At 41.6% G+C, this 22,490-nt stretch overlaps 2 long non-coding RNA genes across 2 annotated transcripts in view; one reads left to right on the forward strand and one right to left on the reverse strand.

The window, feature by feature from the left end:
* LOC147572700 (uncharacterized) overlaps window positions 1-22,490 on the forward strand; it is a 300,233-nt gene that overhangs the window by 231,847 nt on the left and 45,896 nt on the right. The gene's annotated exons all lie outside the window — the stretch shown is intronic.
* LOC147572702 (uncharacterized) lies at window positions 235-1,689 on the reverse strand. Its single transcript, XR_015246046.1, has 2 exons — window positions 1,433-1,689; window positions 235-424 (listed from the first exon to the last, which is right to left on the reverse strand). It is a non-coding gene; the product is annotated as an uncharacterized LOC147572702 (long non-coding RNA).

The raw sequence follows: 22,490 nt of genomic DNA on the forward strand, positions 1-22,490 counted from the left end.
TAAGTGAATCAAGAACATTTCTGCTGGAAAATATGCCTTTGGGCCCAAGGAACCATAATTGATTCACAAAAACAAGAATGCCGAAGAAACTTTCTTTCCCTTCTTAATATTATGAGACTGGTTGTTTGGGGGGAAAAAACATAGACATTCTATCGTTTTGCTTTAATAAAGCTTTAGGCGAGTTAAACACTTAAGATGCTTCTAGAAGTGAGTAACAGAAAACCTAGACGAAACTAGTTTCACGAGTAAGTACGTATATTGGCTTACGTGCTTGGAAGTGTGTGTCAGGACTGGTTCATCCAGTTCAGCGATGTGATCAAGGATCCAAGTTCCTTTTGTCTCTCTTCTGATAAGAGTGTTGGCTTCATCATGGATGTAAGTTGCTCACTAGTAGAAAATAGGCTACATGTTGCCTCATTCATTTCTGGAAAGAAAACATGAGAGAAAGTATGCCACTCCCAAGCCCAGAACATATTTTTTCCCTTCATAATGTTCCCACTCCTTAAACAGTAATTGTCCTGGGGCGCCTGGGTGGCTCAGACAGTTGAGCGGCCAACTCTTGATTTCAGCTTAGGTCATGATCCCAGGGTTGTGGGATCGAGCCACACATGGGACTCAGTACTGAGTGTGGGTGGACCCTGCTGGGATTCTCTTTCTCCCTTTGTCCCTCTCCCCTGCTTACACACTCTCTTTCTCTAAAAAATTAAAAAAAAAAAAACAACAAAAAAAAAAACCGAGTACTTGTCATCAGTGGAATGCCATGCACTGATAGGCTTAGATTAGGGATCCTGGCAAGGGATATGATATGATGGTTGGAGTTGGGGTCAATTTCTCAAATGCCATTGTTTCTACATAGGGGTGGGAGTGGAGTGGGGAAAAGAATGAAGGGGATTCAGTCACTGTGCCCCAGCAAAGAGTATTATGTTTGCAGAAAAGATGTGGAAGTTTTGTCTAGATGATATAATTGGGCTGACCCATAGCTGGTTAAATAGTTCCCTGGTTAACAAGCTAGAGAGAGAAGTGACATATCACATACATCGGGAAGCTTCCATTCCTTTACCCTGCCAGCCAGATTGGGTTAAGTGCTCCTCCACCCTGCTTTTAAACAAAACTAGGAATTATTTCACACAAATACAGCCTGTTTATTATATACTTATGTAATTAGCTTCCAACCCAACCACAAGGCTGTTGAAAGCACATGTGGCCTTACCGTCTTATTAGCCTCACCACATGACACAGAATCTGACATACAAAGAGGTCAATTTTTAAATATGACTGAATGAGCAAAACAATGGGTCGAAGTTTTAGGAAGGGAGATTTCAAATCCTCATATGGGCAAAAAGAAAACTTCCCGACAATAAATGTATTATGTAAATTACTAACAGTCATCAATCACTTAACCATAAAGAAGATGGATGTTGGATGAGGATACCTTTAAGGTTTCTTTTGATCTTGGAATTCAATGATGTTCCGAGTTTACTGATGGTGATCATGATGTACACCACATGATGGTGGCCCAGATGGTTCCCATATAGAAGTCAGGACATCCTGGGTGGCAGGAAGGTGCTATGATCGGTTGTTTGGCTCATGAAAACTTGAACCTGCTCTCCAGGGCCATGATCTCTACAAAGGGAGCACACTCCATTCTCCCGCTCGTGTCAGCTGTGATGACCAGTCCTTGCTGATTGTGATGTGGTGTGTACTTAGCATTCTCTGTTTATAGGCCAGATTCCAAGACAACAAGAAACATAATCGGAAGAAGCTCGTGAGCCACCATAGTACCAGAGATGGGGAAGGAATTTCTTAACAGCTCGAGCCATCTTTAGCTCTAACAGTCTTTAAGGAAGAGCGTAAACAAACGCAGAAGTCGACGTGGCAGAGGTTCAGTGTTTACCTGGTGCTGGGTATTGCACAGGCCCTCTGTTTAGGGCAATAATGAGCACATGGAGACAAGGTTCTGGCCTACAATGAATTTTAGAGTTTAGTTGGATATTTGCAAGATGCACACATTGTGCACGCGTGCACACACACACACACACACACACACACGCAATACTTGAGAAATGTACAAAACAACATCCAGGGCAGCAAAGGGGTGATCAGACAATATAACACCCAGGAATGTTCTACACACAGAACAGCCTTCTACTCACCTCTTATCCTGTGCTAACCGTTCAGTTTGCTTCTAACACAGACACTTTATCTTATTAGGACTACTTTTTAAAAAAATATGTATTTACTTTGAAGGAGAGAGAGAGAGCATGCACACAAGCAGTGGAGGGGCAGAGAAAGAGGGAGAGGGAGAGAGAGAATCCCAAGCAGGCTCCTTGCTGTGAGCATAGAACCCAATGGGGAGCTCGATCATACGAACTGTGAGATCATGACCTAAGCCAAAATCAAGTCAGACTCATAGCCAGCTGAGCCACCCAGGCACCCCTAGAACTGACTTTCTTAAACTCTTTGAGTTCACTAAATATTTCATGCAACCTTAGCTTGCTCTCTGTTGAAGTCATATTTTTAGCACCATTTTTATTAGTATAAAAGTGACACATCATTCTTCTACCCCTCAGAACCAGTTAGCATAGTGGTATATGTTCTCTCATTGTGTGTGTGTGTGTGTGTGTGTTCTTTCACAAATTTATGAGGTTTTCACATGCTAGAACACTACATATATATATATATATATATATATATATATATATATATAGCTCAAACAGTCTTTAAGGAAGAGAGTAATATATACCTAGACATATTCTATATCTATCTATCTATCTATCTATCTATCTATATATATATATGCAAAATTGGTAACTGTGGTTTTCTCTGGGGGAGGAATAGTGTTGGGACTTTTATTCTACGCTCTTCTACATTGTTCTTTTAAGGAACAAAGAAGTATTTGAATAAATTACTGAAATTTCTAAGGGAGAAAATACAATCTCTAGTTGCCAGTTGTCCAGTTGCCAACGAAAAGTACCTATTCTCTTAATCTGACTCATGACGGTGGTCTTCATCTTTGGGGGCAGGGCAAGAAATGAAAAAAAAAAAGGTACTTTTTTTTCCCTAGAGGGGAATAAAGACAGAAAAATGAGAAAGAAGAGTCTTGAGTTTTTACTAGAGCCCCAAAGTACTTAATGATTAAAAGAGCAAGTTGCAGGGTGCCTCGGTGGCTCAGTCAGTTAAGGGTCCAACTTCGGCTCAGGTCACGATCTCATAGTTTGTGAGTTCGAGCCCTGAATCTGGCTCTGTGCTGACAGCTCGGAGCCTGGAGCCTGGGTCAGATTCTGTGTCTCCCTCTCTCTGCCCTTCCCCCACTCATGCGCACGTGCGTGCTCTCTCTCTCTCTCTCAAATAAACATTTAAAAAATAAATAAAACAACAACGACAAGCAAGTGTCAGGGGATAAAGGGCACTCTACGCTGGAGAAGTAGTCATTCTCAGAGGGCTTCTCAGGGGGCAGGAGTCTTGTGTAGAGAAAGCTGAACCACCTGGAAATGAGGGAGCATGAGTCTTAGAGCTGGTTCTGCTAAAGCCAGATCTTTGAACCTGGAGGAGTCATGGCATCTCTGTTGGCTTCAGTTTCTCATCTTTTAGGATAGATAATTCTGGAATATTTGAAAACTGAAAATTACCAGGGACTCTAAACTCTTCAACCTTACCAAGTAAAGGCAATGAAAAGGAAAACGCAAACAAACTGCAAAACGAACATCTGTCATGGCGTTCCATCATCATGTCATACACGAAAGGACACATTAGTGCCAAAGTGCAAGGACACAATCTTACGTTTAAAAAATTAGGGGCGCCTGCGTGCCTCGGTCAGTTAAGCGTCTGACTCTTGATTTTGGTTCAGGTCATGAACTCATGGTTTGTGAGACCGAGTCCCAAATCGGACTCTGTGCTGACAGTGCGGAGCCTGCTTGGGATTCTGTCTCTCCGTGTCCCTTCTCCACTTGCACTCTCTTTCTGCTTCTCTCTGACCCTCCTCCGCTTGCATGCTCTCCCTCTCTGTCTTAAAATAAATACACATTAAAAAAAAACTTTAAAAAAATCAGCCTTGTGTAAAAACTCTCAAAATCTGCCCTTATTTGTCTCTTTGCTTCATCGGCAACTGCAAACTTTGTCATGGACTGCACTTGGGAACCTCAGCGCTAAGCCCTGTGAATTTCTTCCTGGGGCTACAGTGCCTTCGGGCTCTGATCCTGTGCCTGACCCCAGACAGCTCACCGAATGGCAAATTCAGAGACTGCAAAGGTGGAGTAGAAGCCACACCGCGGGTCACCGAGGTTCAGCACTGAGAAAATAATCATTATTGAATAATGGCCACACGCCAGGTACACATGTGGGTGACGAAATTCCACGGAGAACAAAATAAACACAGGAGCTGCCTTCATGGAACTTATTCTTTTCCATTAGGGAACCAGATTACTAACAAGGACACAGGAAATATGGAGTATATCAGAGGGTCTTAGATACCACAGAGAAAAAATAAAGCCTAGTAACTTTGATAGGTAGTCATTCAAGTGTGAAAAGTGGTTAGGAACGGTCTTCCTGAGCAGAATCTAGAAGGAAAGAAAGGAGTGAACCGTGTAGATATCTAAGGGAGAGCACTTTGGCACAAGGTCTAGTAACTACAAATGCCCTTAAGTAGGAAGTGTGCTTGATATAGTCCAGGAACAGCTAGGCTGGGAGGTAAGGACAGGGAGGAAGTTGAAGTCAGAGGTAGTAAACACACAGGACCTTAGGAGCTCGGAGAAGGACTGGCTCTTCTGAGTGCACAGCGAGCTAGTGGAGGGGGTCGTGCAGCAAGTGACACAGTCTGATTTATGTTTTAATAAAATTGCTCTGCTACTGTATAAACTCTGGGTGGACAAAGGCAGAAGCAGGGAATCCAGCTGATGTTGTAATTTCCAACCTAGGGAATAAAAAGGATAGACAGAGGAAGGTGCTCCCTGAAACATACACACGCCTGTGCTGTTTCTCCTGCCGCTTTCAGGGTTGGAAAAGTAGGGAAACAATGTGTTTTTCAGTGGGAGGAAGGCTAAGATTTAGAAATACACATATCTGTACCTATCTGTGTATATATGTTTACTATATCTCTGTATGTTTGCCATATATCTTTAGATATTTGCTTACATTGTATGCTACACATGAAATGTTTCTTTATGACTAAATGCTTTCCCCCTAGTTCCACCCTAATTTTAGTTCCCTTAAGACTTTCCTTCTTACTTCTACTTTTATTAGTTAATTATTTTATATATTCCATGGAAACCCCATGTATCAGTCAAGATGGACCAGGTTATGCGGCTGTAACAAACAGACCTCAAAATCTTGATTTAACACCACAAAAGTATATGTCTAATGTGAATCAGCAGGCGGACACTGATGGTATTGGTTACAAGAGACCAGATTGAAAAAAGCTTCACTTCAACCCTTGGATCCACAGTTGTTGAGGCAGGAAAAGGGTACATGGAAAATTCTGTACTGCCTTTTAAAGCCCAGAAATAACATCCACTGTTTTCCCTCACAGCTCACTGGAGTAAGTCATACAGCCCTACTAACTTCCATGAGGCAGGAATATGCAGTTGTACCAAGTACCTGGAAGAATAAGTGGAAAAACGTCAGACAGTCCTAATGATTCCCATGGTCTGGCTCTCTTTCTTATTGGATCCCATGTTTGCTTTGCTTTTACCCTTACAATTGGAGCTTTCCTGGATAAATCTTCCCTGTTTATCTTAATTGAAATTTTTATTACCTATAAATACCCCCAATCACTCATACTCACGTTCAGATGACATTGTGCATTACCTTATATTGTAGTTATTTTTGTACAGACATACAAGTGACATCTGCTGTTCCGAGTGCTCACCTGTCTTTTTCTTTACCTGACTAGGTTGGTCTTTGTAGCCAGAAAATCAATCCAAAGAGGTCCTAGGGGGAAATGTATTTCACAAAGATTAAAAAAAAGAAAATGGAGATGCCTGTTTCCTTTAGACCCCTTCTGTTCTTGGAGAATACAACCTTCCCTTCCCATCTGTCATGCCCTCTTGGGTTTCCAATACATGTGGCAATGGAGCAAGGAATTCCAGATGTTCTCTGCTGCCTGAAGCCCAGCCAAAGTTCATTTTGTTAAGTGCTTGCTAGCAAGGGAAAAGCAACAGCATCAAGTGGTTCCGTCGTTAGACTGATGCACTGGTGAGTGGCAGGGCGCCATCTTGAACAGTGGTGTTAGGCTTCCAACTCTGAAGACACTCTAAGACGGTCCCAAACAAAGACATTATTTTGATTTTCTAGGTTGGGGACTGAGCTCCACATGTCATCTCACTATTGAGAGTATCACACTTTCTTTCTTGACATTCTAGAGATTTCTGACTGCATAGCAATATGACGTGGAGAAGAAAGTGCAAAGCTGCAGAAGCCTTCCAGGTGGAACCATCTTTTCAGACTTCTTAAACAATTATCTGATTTATTAAAAGTAATGTCTCCTCTTAATTAAGTAACCTGTGTTAAAGATTGCTATTTTTGTCAGCAGTCCTATAAATAAAGGAGAGTGAACACGCAGGGTGAGAAGAAGCAATAGAGCGATGCCAAGATAGACAAAAATCCTTGGGAGGACTTGGGTGGTGGCGGGGGTGGGGGGGGCTGCGGAATGTCATGTTTTAAAACAGACTCCTACATTTTGCCATGAGTAGAAACAATATTTCATTTGTTTGACTAAATAGGATGATTCTTGCAAGCGGGGACTGTTTTTCCTTTTTTTCTTTCCTTGCATACTGCAGCCCAACATTTTGCATCAATGTCTACAGGAGACATCAATAAACACTTGTCCAGTGAACAGACAGAAATGGTACCAAGCTTTCTTTTTCTATCCAACAGGTGGCATTGTTGTTTTATAATTGGCCTTAGAACCAGCCCAGCAGCTAAGCAACCACCAACATCTGTTTCTGTTGTTGTTGCTGTTGTTTAAAAAAAAAAAAAAATCCCACCTATTGTTCATGGAATAGGGCAGAAATGACGAGAACACATATTCTTTTTAGAGCACTTTATTGTTGAGAAGACAAATATGGCTGATGAGTCATTTCTATTACAGGGCATTAGCGAATGATAAGAAATACTTAGCTTTCCCCCTTTCAATTCCTCTGGATGGACGGAAAAGGAATTCTGTGTTTTCTTTGCATTTCTGTCAGTGACCCATTGAACATAACGCACACAGCTTTAATTTACACATTAATTCCCTAAATCACTTACGTATTGAAACAGTGGCATTTACAGACTGTGGGTTTCATGCTTATTATTCAAAGCTGGAGAAGGAGGGAGCTGCAAAAGAAAGACATGACCCTACCTCTGTCGACCCTGCCTCTATCGTCCAAAATTTGTTGCACTCTAAGTAGTGAGATAAGATATATAGAAATCATATTAGTAATCATCTAGGCAATAATTTAGTAATCTAGATAACCTAATAATCTAGTCATAATCTATGTTAATTTTCATGCTAACAATTTGAACTAAGTATTAAACATTATCTTTTTGTGACTTTTATTTCCTATAGGAGCTTAATTAATTAGTGCACTTCTCTCTTGACTCCTTGAAAACAAGCATAAAGATTTATGCAAACATGAACTTATTAATTTAACTTCAAACATGACTAAACTCCAGAATGCCAGTAATTTACTAAATATCATGAGAGTGTGCCTCTTTTCCCAAAGGTACCTCAGTTACATTTTATCCATCCTCTTAGTAGAAATTAAAAGTGTATATATATTTATACTTCTTCGTTGCTTCCTTGTCAGGAAAAAACTGTGTTCAGCTGTGAGAAGAGTGGCCAAATGACTAATTAGGGTTACTAAAATTTCATCCATTTTGATTCACTAATATAAAGCCTTTAAAATAGGGAAAGTGTAGGGGCACCTGGGTGGCTCACTTGGTTAAGCGTCCAACTTCAGCTCGGGTCATGATCTCACAATCCATGAGTTTGAGCCCCGCTTCGGGCTCTGCACTGACAGCTCAGAGCCTGGAGCCTGCTTCAGATTCTGGGTCTCCCTCTCTCCCCTGCTCGCACTCTGTCTCTGTCACTGTCTCTCTCTCTGTCTGAAAAATAAATAAACATTAAAAAAAATTTTAACAGGCAAAGTGCATAGACACATATATACACATAAGTTGATATGTATATCCAAAAAATAGCTCATCTTTTTCTATCCTTCAAGAAATAAACAAAAAACCCACACAAACTCCAAAAATCTATAACCTTTCTTTCAGTCCAAAAATAAAATATTTCCAGGGAATGAGGAGTGAGGGTTGAGGGGAAACAGCAAAAAATAAGGGAGATCCATTTAGGCACAGTTTGATTTCTAATCAGGGTATAGGTTAGCAAGAACATGTAAATATCATAATCTTATTTAGAAATTTACCAAGCCACTTTGACAGCTCATTTTATGAGCTTGCAAGTATTTTTTTTTTCATTGTTGAGGAATGGGGTATTTTGGTTAATCTAATAATCTGGTTTATACTTGCCGTGGGTACTTATTAACTCATTCCAGCTGAGTTTCAGGATTCCTAATTGGGCATCTGGCCACTTTACATGCAGGCTGAAAAGATTTTATTTTCAAAGGGAAATGACTAAGTGTTATGAATACACATTTTAAATTTCTACTAAGATATCAGTAGGAGTATTACTGGTATCCCTCATCGCAAATTAGAACTATAATAAATTGCTAGAATTCTGAAGTTTATTTGTCTGAAATTGTATTAGTACTTAAGTGTTTGCTTAATCACAGTTCAAAAGAATGAAATGTTTTCTTGTGATTCCCATGCTTGTTTTCAAGGGTTGAGAGATGATGCCTTTATATTTATTCTTTAAAAAAAAAAAAAGTAAAGAAGAAAAAACTTGGACATAATTTTGACTCTGGGGGAAAATCCATGGCTCCCTACATTGCGTAAGATCTATTTTTGCATATTTGTTAAGACCCTTCCTAGGTTTAGTTACTTTATTTTCCCATCACAGGGAACTAGTTATCAGGGTATCAAACATATAAAATGTTGCCTCGATGCTTTCCAACTTCTTTTGTTTTCTGGAAAAACCCTAAAGTCAGGTCAAGTTTTATTTCCCAGTACTAGGAATGGCCTCCAGAAGTTTCTAAATACTTCCTAAGTACTCATGAGGCAATGCATAATGAGAAAGGGGAAATGCTGAGTGCACATCTGGACAGAGGCTTTGGGAAAAATTAGAGAGAAGGCTGATACCCCAACATGGCAAGGTGTGTGGAATGCAGGCGTTCTTAACTGTGTTAGTTGGGAAGAGATGTTGTTTACAAACCTTCTGGAATTCACTTGAGTAATTTATGTTAAAAGAACCTTTAACAACGTGCAAACTCTTTGACCTTGCAATTCTTAAGGAAACAAATGGACTTTTGTACAGGATCTATATACAAGGATAGTCAACACAATGGTTTTTGTTTTTGTTTTTTATAACAACTAAAAATTCATAATAACCCAGTGGCCATCAATAGAGGATTGGTTAAATAAGGTATACCAATTTATATATAACAGAATGTTGTAGAATGATTCAAGAGGAAGAAATAAATACCTTTATTTATTAACATGGAAAATGTTCATGGCATATTGTTGAGTGATAAAAAGGAGATTACAAGTGTTGATGCCTTTGTAGGAAGAAATATGAATATACATATGTGTGCATGTACGAATAGGAATAATCAAGAAGACTACCTACTAAAATTCTAACCATAGGGTCACCTGGGTGGCTCAGTCAGTTGGGAGTCCGACATTGGCTGGGGTCATGATCTCGCGGTCCATGAGTTCAGGCCCCGCATCAGGCTCTGTGCTGACAGCTCGGAGGCTGGAGCCTGTTTCAGATTCTGTGTCTCCCTCTCTCTCTCTTCCCTCCCCCCCACCCCCCTCTCACGCTCTGTCTCTGAGAAATGAATAAACCTTAAAAAAATAAAATAATATACAGTACAATACAATACAATACAATACAATACAATACAATACAATACAATAAAATTCTAACCATAGTTTTGTTTAGGTAGGATTACGAATTATTTTATTTTCTTCTTATTTACTGTGCTTTCTGCATATATATGTTTATGTATACACATACACATATATGTACATAAATACACCCAGGAAAGTAAAAAAAAAAAAAAAAAAAAAAGCTATTTTTATTACACACACACACACACATACACACACACACACAGCAATGAAATGAGCTCCTGAAGGTAATGTGCATGCCTTGGTTATCTAGCTCTCCAACTAATAGCTTTAACTTCCAATTTAATAAATATTTTGAACAACTCAATGTGCAAGGCTCTGTACTCCTTTGTTTCCTCACCATTAGGCCTCCCTTCTGCTCCCTTTCCTTCCCCTCTGCCCCCTCCTCCTGTCCCCTTAGGTCTCTCTCTTCCTTTTCCTCCCTCTTAGCCTCTAGTCTCTTCCCCTCATTTCACAACCCCTGCACTGGCTCTCTTCAAACACCTGCCACCATCCTCTGAGAGATCAGTCTTCACTCACACTTCCCATTCCCTTGTATATTCCCTTTCAGTTTCATTGGCTCACTAACCTTCTTCCACCTGGATTTTGCCCTTACCTCTTAAAGAAAATTTATCTGGCAAAACCATGAGTAAACTCCCAGTTCTAGTTGTTCCTAACGAACCGAGAATTCCAGTAGTCTCATATGAGGGCTTATTTCTATATTTTCTTCTGGTCTTTCCCCGTGTGTGTACATAATTTCACAGAGCTATAACTGGCATAGAAACAATCTTTGTATTCTCTTTCCTTTTTAACATAATACTGTTACTTTCTATACCTTCACTCCATATGCATCATAATCACCCTCAACATTTGCACAATAGTGGATGATTTTACTTATGGCTAAGACCCTAGGCTTTGGAGTTCTCTTGCTTGTATTCAAGTCTTATCTTCACCACCAACTGTCTACGTGACGTAAGTTAGCTAGGAATGCACCCTTTACTTTTCTCATCAGTGAAATGGGGTAATACAGTACTACGCCATAGAGCAATTATGAGGATAAAATGAGATGATGTATACTAAACTCTAGAACAGTGGCAAGTACATAGTAAATATTCAACAGTAGCTATTTTTATTATAGTCTATCAAAATGCACCTTCCTTAACGTGTACACTCTCTTTTCTAGACTTTTAAGTTATTACCTATATGTTGTCATCATAAAGAAAGTTGCAGTGGGCATTTGGTGCAAATAAGTCTTTTTCTGTCTTTTAAATTTGGTTTGATTTTAGAATATAATGCCCTAAAAAAAGAAGTCCCAGAATTGGAAAATGAGAGGGTTCAAGAAGCCTGGACATCTCATGTCTCTGGCACACTCTTCTTCAAATGACAATTTTTATCTCAGTTGTCATCTGCCGTTGGTGCTTACGCAAGTTCTCCCAAATACAACTGACATGGATAGCATCATTCCTTCAATGACTGACAGGGCCAAAGATGTAAAATTGGACTCCATTGTCACGTCAGTAAGAATCTCTTTGACTTTCTATTGTGGCCAGTCTTTTAGATGCTTACCCACCTATTAAATTTTGTCTTGCATAAATCAGTTTCTCCTTAATGTTCAAAACTATTGATTTTCCCCCACAAAACTGCTCTGCCTCCTGTCACCTCCATCTGCCCCTTATAGAGGGACACCTCTATGCACCCAATTTCTCAGGACAAAAGCTTGGCGTCACCCTGGGCACTCCACACCCAGCCCATCAGCAAGTCTGTCTCTTTTTCCTCAGTAGAATCTGGAAATACGATTCAATCAAAGACAACCCATGCTACAGAGGTGCTCGAGTGACTTTTTTGGGTTGACACAACTGTTCCATATCTTGCTTATGGTGTGATCACTTGACTGTGTATATTTGCCAAAGCCTATTGAAATGTACACTTACCACGGATGAATTCTCTATATGTAACTTATACCCCTATGAAACTGATTCAAAATTTTTCTCTTGCAAGCAAGACAATTTTGCATTCAACTTACAGTGCTTTGCCCTTTGTGCTTTACAAGAAATCCAGTTTTCCAACACATTTTGGTCTTTGTCCTCGATTTCCCATTTGGATCTCGATTGTGTCTTTCCCCAAAGCTGCAAATTCATAAAGGCCTCTCCCTACTTGGTCTTGTCTGAAGAATTTGCTTTTACAAGAGGACTTGGGCCACATAGTCAATTTATCTTGCAGCAATTCCACCTGACAGGGTTGCCCAGTGGGAGAGGGGTCATCTGTCCTTGAAGCACCCAGCACCTTCTTGAGCAACTGTGCATAATGGCTCCTCATGCATGGCACCACCTGGAGCTAGCTGTTAACAGTGCTTGAAATGACCGCCCTCATCAATTTTATTTTGAGGCTGAGTGAAGGCTTGGGAATGCCAGAGGGACGACACTGTGAGTAGTTATTCAGATGTTGACAGTTCACATCCCAAGGGAGTGAGATTCAAGTTAGGGGAAAGGGATAAATCCAGAGAAAGAAGAGTGTTCAAGAAGGCCTGACATAAAGAATTCTGGGAAATTAGGGCAAACACTGGGTACCCAGAAGAAGGGGTGAAGATTCATGAGAAGCCAGATGCTCCGGAAGCAAAGACAGGAGATCCTGTTTATAATTGTACCTGGCTTCTTGCTTGGGTTGGAGCTCTACAGATACCTGGAGCTTCTAGAAATAGAGCTGAATTCCTAGTCCCCCTTGGATATTGAAATGCAGACCACTCCTTTGGGAACCCGCCCTAAAAAAAAGTATCCTTTCTTTTTTTTTTTTTTTAAGTTTTTAAAATTTATTTATTTGGAGAGAAAGAGAGCCCCAGTCGGGGAGGGAGAGAGAGATCTCAAGCAGGCTCCATGTATTCACTGCAGAGCCGGATGCAGAGCTGGATCTCAAGAACCATGAGATCATGACCTGAGCCGAAATCAAGAATTGGATGCTTGACTGAGTCACCCAGGCGCCCCTGCAAACTCATCCTTTCATAAGACTACATTCCTTGCTTCCAGAGCACTTATCAGTTTGTAACAGTAGATTAATTAATGCACTGTTTTCATTACAGTCCCTTCCTGTCTGAATTCAAATCCCCATGAAAACAGTACCTCCCCCTATTGTGATCATTATTCTATCCCTAGTACCTGTCATATAATATTTATTTAACTAGTATTTCTTTTTTTTTTTTTTAATTTTTTTTTCAACTTTTATTTATTTTTGGGACAGAGAGAGACAGAGCATGAACGGGGGAGGGGCAGAGAGAGAGGGAGACACGGAATCGGAAACAGGCTCCAGGCTCTGAGCCATCAGCCCAGAGCCCGACGCGGGGCTCGAACTCACGGACCGCGAGATCGCGACCTGGCTGAAGTCGGACGCTTAACCGACTGCGCCACCCAGGCGCCCCAACTAGTATTTCTTAAATAAACAGTCCTAAGAGGTAAGTACTGTTATTACCCCTGTTTTCCACAATGCAACTGAAGACAGGTTAACATTAAAAGCATAAAAGGCAAAATTTTTTAATGTTTTTTAATTTATTTTGAGAGAGAGAGAGAAAGAGAGGGAGAGACAGAGGGAGAGAGACAGAAAGAGAGAATCCCAAGCAGGCCCCACACTATCAGAGCAGAACGTGACGCAGGGCTCTATCCCGTGAACTGTAAGATCGTGACCTGAGCCAAAATCAGGGGTCAGACGCTCCACCGACTGAGCCACTCAGGTGCCCCTAAACTGCAAATTTTAATTGTGTTATGGAATATGCTACTGGGACGGGTAATGTGAGTTAGTTTTGTCTGGTTCCCTCATTGTCACACGGCAGCAAGACAGACTTTAAAGAAAGGGAAATCAGAAGTAAGGTTTGATGAAGTACCATGAGGCAAGAAAAGTTCGAGCACGCTTTCGGCTAGAGTCCACGAGAAATGAAATACACCGAAGACAAATGTCTCTCCTGCCCAACCGATGTCATGGAAAGTACAAGGTCTTTAGGCTCAGAGAGGCCTGGGGTTGGGTGTCAGTATTTACCTCCCACAAGGTGAATAATCTTGAGAAAGTAACCTAACTCTTCTGCGATTCCTCATTATACATAGAAACAATTGATCTTTCATGAGCTTCCTGCAAGAACTAAATTACAATGTAGCTTGAATCCAGCAATAGGATCCTAAGGCGTTTGCATAAAAGCGATGAAAATGTATTTCCGAAAAACCCTTGCATAGAAAACTTTATAGCAGTTTTCTGAATAATAGCTAAACACTGGGAGCGGCCTGCTGGTCTATCAATGAAAAAATGGAAAAGCACACTGGAGTGTATTCACCCAATGGACTACTTTTCAACAATAGAAAGGAGCAAAGTACGCAATGTGGATAATGTCATCAACATATTATAAGCTCAAAAGGCCAGACAAATGCTGTATGACTCTATTTACATAGATTCTATTTACAATTTTACTTTGTGAAGTAAAATTTAATAGAAATGATCGATAATGTAATAATTAGAATAAATGGTTGCTTGTGTAGAAGGAGGAGAGCAAAGATTGACTAGGAAAGGGTAGGATGGAATTTTGTAGGGTAATAATAGTATTTAATTTCTTGAAAGGGATTTAAGTTTACATGTATTGTATGTATATATGTTTCTCAAAACCCAGCAAGTGTTTGCTTAAGATTTACACAAAGATTGGGGCGCCTGGGTGGCTCCGTTAAGCGTCCGACTTTGGCTCAGGTCATATCACAGTTTGTGAGTTCGAGCCCCACGTCCGGCTCTGCGCCGACAGCTCGGAGCCTGGAGCCTGCTTCAGATTCTGTGACTCCCCATGTCTCTGACTCTCCCCTGCTCACATTCTGTCTCTGTCTCTGTCTCTCTCCCAAAAAATAAAAAAATGTTTAAAAAAATTTATGCATTTCACTGTGTGTAAATTCTACCACGGAAGAAAATTAAACTGTAAGCAATACTGAACTAGTGATGTGGTATAGGCAGGGGTAGCACGGTCATGGCTACAGGATAACTAGACTAGAACTAGTAACTGTAGAACGACTAGAACTAGGCCCCGTTTACCTAGCTTGATGGCATTTTTTAAAAAGGTGGTTTGCTGGAGGGATGAATAGATAAATAGATAGTTAATGAAACAAGTCTGGTGAAGTGCGAACGGTAGAATTTCAATGGCGGGTCAAGGTAAAACACTTTGAACTTCTCACAAATCCTCACAAACCTGGGGCCACGACCTCAGCTGAAATCAAGAGTCGGATGCTCAACCAACCGAGCCACCCAGGCTCAGGGATCTCTGGACACGCACAGTGCTTCGTTTGATGCTCTCTGTGCAAACTGGGCCTTTTTGTCAGCCGCGTGTTAACCCGTGGTCCCTAATCAGCTGCTGGCTCTTTGAGAAGAGTGTATCTGATCCATCTGTCCCCCTTACAGTTCCCAAAAGACAGCCTTGCACACGGTAGAAAGTAAAGATCAGCTGTTTGCCTAACTGATGAAAGCTCTATCAGGAAGAAAGTAAGTTAGATAGAACTATGGGTATTTGGAAACAGGTCCCTCTTTGGCATTTCCATGACTACACAGATCACTGTTTTCAGGCGTAAATGATTGCTCAGCCACTTTTTTTTCTTTGTGGCAATTCTCTTTACACCCATCAGGTTTTGAAACCGTTGGTGACAGATTCTTTTTGCGTGTGGAGTCCAGTGGTATCTTTCAGAGGCCAGCCGAAACAACACCAAGAAACAGCACCACCATACTGGTGAATGCACGCAGAGGGTTATGTTCAGCTGTTCTCCCCAAATTCTTGTGCCCAGTAGAAAGCTGAATGTCATTTGGGTGTTGTAGCCAGAATAGTGTTTATCAGTTCAGGCCACACTAGGAAATTAGCATGAGGTTATAGTCTCTTGTTGAGTTCTCTCTTAACCCGAAATTTACAGATAGTTTCATGTCACAAAGAAAATCTAGTATAAATCTGCTACTCCAGAATGCACATAATAATTAGTGGTCAAAGAGGACCAGGTTTAAGGGGAGAAACTGGGCATTTATTGCAAAGGAAGTATTAGAGAAATTTAGAGCTAAACGCGACCTTGGGTATTTTGAACCCACAGTTTCACTTTCATGTTAGAGAATGGAAATCTAGAGAATGTAAGTCATTGGCTAAAGAAACTTCGTTCATTAGAAGGGTTGATGGGGAAGCAGGCTCCCGATTCCCCCTACAGTGCTCCTCACTTCTCCATACCACGTGATTTAAGAGAATTTGATGTAAAACAGTTTTCCGTGTCTTTCCTTTAGCCACATCATCGTCACCATCATTGCCACCCATAACTACGCTGCATCTGACCATGTGCCAGGTACCGGCAAACCTAATTCATAAATTATCTGACCACATGCACATACGTTATGTCTTCATGCATTACCGCCTTATGAGGTCGAATCAAGTTGTAAGAACCCTCTACCACCATCTTCTGAGATATTTTTAATCCCATCTCACAGATGAGGAAACTAAGCTCACCGTGCCGGGAATCAACTAATCGGCAATTCCTGCTTCAAAGGGTTCACACCTGAGTGCAGGAGAAAGTCTTTGGAAAGGGAATTCTGCCTCTCCCTCACAGTTTGATCAGGTAGTTTCCAGCGTGCCTTTGCTCGCCACAATCGAAATCTGATGACTTTGTTACCGTCATGATGATCTCATGGGAGAAAGGGCAGGAAAAGGTAGAGGTCTTTCCTTCTCTCATTCATGTTTCTTCTTCTTCTCCTTTCTTATTCCAGGGGCTCCATAGGTACTCTTCACCCCAATTTCCCTTATATCTTACAGCTATCTGCCGCAGAGACTTATTCCTTCTTTCTTGGTATTTACCATTCAGTCCTTACCATATACACACTACAACCTGTCACAGTTCAGCACCCTGAGACAACATGTTTGTCATGAAAGCCAGGAAATAATGCAGGTAGAGTGATGGATGGTTCAATGTCCTTTCCAAAAAGAATCTGAGGGAGCAAAAAGTCATCAGGGTTCTGGGCTTGGGGGTAGGGGGTCAGTATCAGGCGGAGTATCTCGTAGCTTGAGGGAGAGTCAGTTTTCAGGAATACCATTTTGGCTTTCCCTTTTCTTGATGCTGAAGTGAACACAATTGTATTTCTTGATGGGCCACGTGTTCATTCCTGCAGCCTGCCAGCCTGGGTATGATTTGGATCGACAGGTAGTTCCATTCCGTGTAGGGTGTTGGTGTCACAAATGACACCTGTAAGAGATTTCAAAATCTGTCCCGTGACTTTTTAATCATTCCAAACAAATCTGTTTTCCCAGCACCGTTATTACTGCCCTGGAACCCACCTCTCCTCTCTTTTCTTTTCTTTTCTTTTCTTTTCTTTTCTTTTCTTTTCTTTTCTTTTCTTTTCTTTTCTTTCTTTTTTTGTTGACCAGCAGTGGGAGGGACAGGGGCAGGGACAGCCTTGATAGTGGCACCTCTGGTCACAGTGTTAATGACTTACTCATTTACTAGGTGCCTGACTTTGGCCACATTACCCAATTCCTCAAAATCTCCATTTCCCTTTGGCCAAGTGGGTATAAAAATAGCGTTCGCCTCGTGTAATGATTAAATTAGATGATGCGGTATTAAGTACCATGCATGTCATGTAGTGCTTAATAAACATTAGCAAATATTATTATTAATCTGTCATGATACCACCATCCAATAGCAGCTGAGACCAGAAGCAAGAGACCGAGCAGAAAAAAAGAGTAGGAGTAGATTTGAAGCAGAGCAAGCCAAGGACAACACCGGACAAGAGACTGTTCTTGCTCCACATTTCTTGAAATCCCTGCTGCTGAAATGCTTACAAATCTTGGGCTTATGAATAAAGCCTTGCTTTTCTGTAATTCACAATCAAAATGTAGGCATTGACAAAGAGGAAGAAAGACATCTTTTTATCTGCTTTTCTACATATGGGCAAATGAGAAACAGAGTACAGAGAGATGGGTGGAAGGGTTCAGGTGGATCCCTCCACATGTGCCCCAAGATTGCTCTCTGTAGACAATGTCTTTATAGACATTGAAGGGCTAGCATCTCTCCTTTCCTTCAAGCTGGGAAACGGACCCACCTCAGCCTGCCACGTGGGCAGAAAGGAACTGGAGTTTGACTTTCAAAAGGGAGGCGGATGATCTTGGGAGGAATTGTAGTTTTCACTTACTAGGTAACTGTGTGAGCTGAAGGTTTACTAGATAAAATGCACAGCTTATTGGCAAAGAAGTATGATGTTACCTGGTTGGAATACACATAGGTATCGTGTGGTGCAATTAACATTTGGCGAACCCAACCCAGGGCACATGACCTTGATTTCCAAGGTGGACTTGGCCTTAGTTGAGCTTCTTCTTTTTAAGGGGAGCAATGTGGTTGGGTCCCTACATATCCCTTTCCATTTTTTACCAGGAGTCCAAGTGTAAGCTACTACAGTTCTTGGATCCATATTACAGTAATAAATAATCATGGTTTTGATGGCACCTTTGTGTCCCAGAAGCCACACCACAGTGCATTTGTATTTCTACCTCCCAAGATCTGCTCTCTCCTCTTCTGTAGGAAGAAAGACAACATAGGACAGGCTCACAATAACACATCAGTGAGGCTTATCCGGAATAAATGGGAAGAAAGCTGCCATAGATCTATACAATGTTCAGATTTCTTGACTAGCTGTGTGTTTGAAAGTAAGTGGGAGGGTGCAGATGGAAAGAGGAAGAAAACTCACTGCCTATCTTGCAACCCATCACTGTGTCCCCAGAGATTCCCAAACCTCCATTTTACCCAGCCTGCTAAGAATGAGGACTGATTCATTGATTAACATACTAAACAAGTATCGAATATGTCTTATAGTCAAGACACTGGGGACATGGCAATGAACAAAACAGACAAAAGTCTCCACCCATGAAAAGTGGTAGGTAAGATCAGAGATTCAATGTGGGTATGGGGTGTGCAGTGCGGTGAGCAGGAAGAGTGGATATAGAGGCCATTGCACGGACTTTGGACTTTACTTTGGATGATATGGGAAAATGCTGGAAAGTTTTGAACACAGCAGTGACATCATCTGACTTACTTTTAATCTTTCTGACTACTGGGTGAAGTTAGCCTAAGGAGAAACAAGGACAGAAGCAGAAAGAGGGGCTCTGAGGTTATTGAGACCACATAAACAAACCATGATGACAGGTAGGGCCAGGGATGACAGTTGGGGGGTAATAATTTGGGTGTCATCATTATATAAATGGCATTTGAAGCCTGGAAAAAGGTTGAGCTCACTTGGGGACAAAGTTCGGCCAACTACCGAAGGCTGGGCTCTCCAACATTCGGAGGACGGGGAGTTGAAGATGAACCAGTAAAAGACACAGGGAAGGAATAGCCATGAAGGTGGCACTACTTCGGACCCCAAGTGAAGGAGGCACGTCCAACACAGCTGCTAAATCAAATAAGATGAGAATTGAGGCGTGATCCTTGGTTTTAGCAACTTGGAGGTCATTTGAGACCCTTATGAACTGGTTCTAGTGAAGGGGTCAGAGGAGAAAGAGCAGAGTGGAGGACAATTATCTGGCAGACCAGGAGAAAGAACAGGGTAGGGGAATAAAATAGGCCCCCGGGCAGCATTAAGGATCCACCTGAGTTGGTGGTGGCAGTGACTTTAAAGATGACCAGTCTTTCTGCAGCCGCATAGATGCTGGTGAAAAGGAGGCAGAGGGTTGTTATAACCAAGGCTGTAGTTTTATCAAGCGAGTACAATGAAGTCAGATGGGGGCATGGGACTGGACAGTGAGTGGAAAGGCCCCATTATAACAACTGATTGGAGAATTTAAGCTGTGTAAGCAAAGTGCAGAGGAGTGACAATAGGGGGAAATTCATAGGATCAATAAACTAAAGGGGCAGTGACATTAAAGGATGCTTGACTTGGGTGCCACAGTGAAAGAGTGAGAATTTAATGTGGGTCAAAGCACGGGGTGTTTGAGATTGATACCAGAGAGAACTGTAGTTATTGATGACAAAGAGGTCTACAGTGTGACATGATTGGCTGGCGTGGCTGTAAAAGGTCAGAATTTGTGCTAAAAATGAAAGCTTTTATTAAAAGTTCATTAGCCCACAAAATTGTCCTTGGCCCTCCTTTTTTTTTTTTTAAAGTTTATTTACTTATTTTGAGAGAGAGAGCACACGCGTGGGCGTGAGTGGGGGAGAGGAGAGAGAGAGAGAGGAAGAGAGAATCCCAAGCAGGCTCCGCACTGTTAGCACAGAGCAGGACGTGGGGCACAAACTCACAAACCATGAGATCAGGACCTGAGCCAAGATCTAGAGTCGGCCACTTAACTGCCTGAGCCACCCAGGCGCCCTGGATATTGTTGCAATTCTTATCACTATGATTCATTGACATACACAGCCCTTCCTTGAACTAACATATAATCATACAAGCCATCATAATCAGAATTTCGGCTCTTCTCTCCTTGTGAATTTCTGTAATTTTGCATTCTAGAAACCAGTTAGGTAAAAATCCCAGTGGTTTTTTCCTTAAGCGGTGAATGGCAGAATTAAGAGTTATCCAGAATGTCAGAATATAAGTGAACATGGTATGATTTAAGTCATTAGCGCCTAGGTCAACCTGCTGGAAATAAGTGAGGTCAGACAATTTGGGCAATTGCTACATTTAAGTGCACTCGAGGCACATAGAAATGGGTAACTAAAAGCTAAAATCAGGGAGCACAGGCTCCTCAGGCAGCAGAGTGAGATGCTCGGGCAGAGAGAACAGACCTGGCTCCCATGGCAGCTTCTGGACCCATCTGCAGAAATCAAACCCTGGCCACCTGCCTATGCACCCTGGCCACTGCCCTGGGAAGGTCTGACAAGGATCTGGAAGGGATTATTGAGTTTTATAGCTGCAAGGAAATTGGACTCTGCAAGGCAATTATAGTGTGTCAGACTGTAGAGCCCTTAATAATTTCAGACGTTGGGATTTGGTTCAAAGGGGAACAGTATGGCTGGCATCGGGTGAAATACAGATAAGGACCTAGGGATAGTAAGGAAGGCGCTTCTGAATACCTGAGCCTAGCCTGTGAATATCTCTTGGCGGGGAGAAGTGGGGCTCAGCCTTTTTCTATTGTCCTATGTGTTTGGGGTTCGAGCACTGTGCTGGGAAAAGTCAAGGCTGGGAAGAGGGCAGCCCGATGATGTGGGGAGAAAGAAAGAGAAGTGGGCAACTCACTTGCCTATCACATGTTCAGCACCTCCCGTCCATTATTTCATACAATCGTCATAGCAATCCCATGCAATTGGTGTTAATGTTATGCCTATTTCGTAGCTAAAGAAACTGAGGTTAAAAATATAAGTAACTTGCCCAAGATTACCCAGCTGAGCACAGCTTTGACCTCAAGTCTGCCTGATTCTAAAGTTCTTATCTGTCACATTAATTTGACTCCCCACTGTGACCACCTTCTAGGAGCTTCTCATGGGCAGGGCAATGTATTAGGCCCTGTGTCTATCTAATGCAATGTCCTCAGTTCACAGAGAAGGAAATAGAGGCTCAAGGAGATGATACACCTAAGTTCACACAACCGGTACACGGGGGGTCAACACTAAGACACCCTGTTTTTCTTGAGTCTTAACCTTCTTTGGGTGACAGTCAAACAGGAAGAAAGAGAACAGTTAGCCAGCCCCCTTGCTCTCTTTATGGTTAACAGTCATTTCCACACACAGCTATTTCATTTAGCCTTCAAATAACCTGAAGGCATTTAGTAATACTATTTCCATTTTTTCTTTCCACATAAAAAAACAAGTTTAGGAAGGCTAAGTGACTCTCCCTGTAATACTTAACTTGTAAGTCATGAAGAAGGGCCATGTGTTTGGTCTTTGGACTACAGATCGAATTTACTTATTCATTCAACATTGGTTGAGCTCTTCCCACGTGTCAAGCTTTGGGTTAAGAACTGCAACCATAGAGGTAAATGAGGCACAGTGCTGGTTTTCAAGGAGCTCACCGTCTAATAAGGGATTGAGCCAAAACAAAACAAAAAAAAAAACAAACAAAAACAAAACAAAACAAAAAACCCCAAACAACAACAAAACAAAACAAAAAACCCCAAACAACAACAAAACAAGACACAAAAACACCCAGATGATGTCAGGAAGTAACCAACTCTTACTCTTGGTTAGCACAGTCCCAGCGTTCTTATGGGAATGTGGGACTGAGGTCTCACTTGCCAGAACTATTAAGGTACCAACAGTGGGAACTCCTCGTTCCTCTTCAGCCTTTGTCAACAGCAGTAATTTTGTGTATGTGTGAAAAATAAAGTGTAGCCAAGTTCCCACTGAAGCGAGGAGGGAATGCATCACTGGATAGAAGGACAGTTCTTTTCAGGGTTTCATGACCCCAAATGCCTTTACATGTTCACGATCAAGGCACCGTGCTTCTCTACTTCCATCACTTCCATGAGTTCCTCTCAGAAATGGCAGTTAGGCCAGAGAAGGAAGCTTGCGTCCTTGACAGGGTAAGAAAAGGAAGAATTGGGGAGTGTG

This window comes from Puma concolor, chromosome E4 (genome assembly GCF_028749965.1).
Source record: "Puma concolor isolate L17-30 chromosome E4, mPumCon1.1.hap2, whole genome shotgun sequence".
Classification (NCBI taxonomy): Eukaryota; Metazoa; Chordata; class Mammalia; order Carnivora; family Felidae; genus Puma; species Puma concolor.